Raw genomic sequence first — 1463 nt, 5'->3', positions numbered from 1 at the left:
AAATTCATTTCAGGTCACCCCAATATAATATTTTATTTTATTTTTATTTTTTGAAACCTGAATTTTTTCTTAAAAAAGTTGTGGGTTGAGCAAAACATTTTGTTTAATTATTGAGGGTTTTTTAACCTTCTTAAAATCGAAATAAAATCTGAAAAGAAAAATAATTTTGACTGAAAATGAAAACATTTTCTTTCAAAAATGTCTAAACCAAAACATTTTTGGGTGTGTGGTTTTGGTGGGTTGGTTTTTGTTTTTTGTTTTGGGGAGGCTAGGACGGGATTACCAAAGCAACACAGCAAATTAGACACGAATTCACAACATGTTTCAGTTAAGCAGCATTTTTCACCGAAAAAAAAGTTGAGGCCAAAACACTTTGCTTACCACTACTCACGGTGCAAGTGGGCGCCTCATGGCATTTTCAAAAGTCTGAGGCGCCTCTGAAAATTCCGTGAGACAGCCTAAACACCTGTCAAAAGCTGGTCCTTTCTACTTAAAACTCGGGCTCAGGCTAAAAATGTTGGATATGGATTCAATTTTCAAACCCCACCTCTTTTCCCTTGCGAAGTTGAAGGATCTTGAGGAGTTTGGTTTGGTTGCTTCAGATATTCATTGTTCTGTAACTTTATACTGAGTGAGTGACTAAGTAACTGCCTTTTAATGCGGAGTAGCCGCCATGTCTCTTGTGATCCCTGAGAAATTCCAGCGTATCCTGCGAGTGCTCAACACCAACATAGATGGGCGATGGAAAATCGCCTTCGCCATCACCACCATCAAGGGTGTGGGTCGACGCTACGCTCATGTGGTGCTGAGGAAAGCGGACATTGGCCTGACCAAGAGGGCTGGGGAACTGACAGATGATGAGGTGGAGAGTGTCATCACTATCATGCAGAACCCCCATCAGTACAAGATCCCCGACTGGTTCCTCAACAGGCAGAAGGACGTCAAAGACAGCAAATACAGCCAGGTTCTGGCCAACGGGCTGGACAGCAAACTGCGTGAGGACCTGGAGTGGCTAAAGAAAATCCAGGTGCATCGGGGCCTACGCCACTTCTGGGGGCTGCGCGTGTGGGGCCAGCACACCAAGATGACCAGGCGCCGGGCCAGAACCGTCAGTGTCTCCAAGAAGAAGTAGTGTCTGCCCTGTGTCTGCAATAAAGTGCTGTTCTCAAAATAAATAAATAAAATAAATAAATAACAAGTGTCCCTATCCTCTCCCCCACCTATGGAACCTTAAGATGGTGAAAAGACTCTGCAGAAACAAAAACAGTGCAGTAAGCCAGGGGTTTTCCTAAAGGGGGAATGTTTATAAACAGAAATCAGACCACATTAACATAAGCCCACAAACCTTTCCCCAACTAATTCCTATTGGCCTGGGATCATGCCTCTAACTTTTCCTCAGCCACTCTCCCCCATTAGCTGGCTTATAGTTCTTCCCCGGAGCTCCTGTACAAGGAGAGTTGATC

General features: G+C 43.9%; 1 pseudogene; it reads left to right on the top strand.

Moving 5' to 3' along the window:
- The first annotated feature begins 664 nt into the window (after positions 1-664).
- Positions 665-1132, top strand: LOC144267821 (small ribosomal subunit protein uS13 pseudogene; annotated as a pseudogene).
- Positions 1133-1463: the final 331 nt, after the last annotated feature.

Source organism: Eretmochelys imbricata, chromosome 7 (assembly GCF_965152235.1).
Source record: "Eretmochelys imbricata isolate rEreImb1 chromosome 7, rEreImb1.hap1, whole genome shotgun sequence".
NCBI classification, from domain to species: domain Eukaryota; kingdom Metazoa; phylum Chordata; order Testudines; family Cheloniidae; genus Eretmochelys; species Eretmochelys imbricata.
This window is presented reverse-complemented; position numbering and strand designations above follow the sequence as displayed.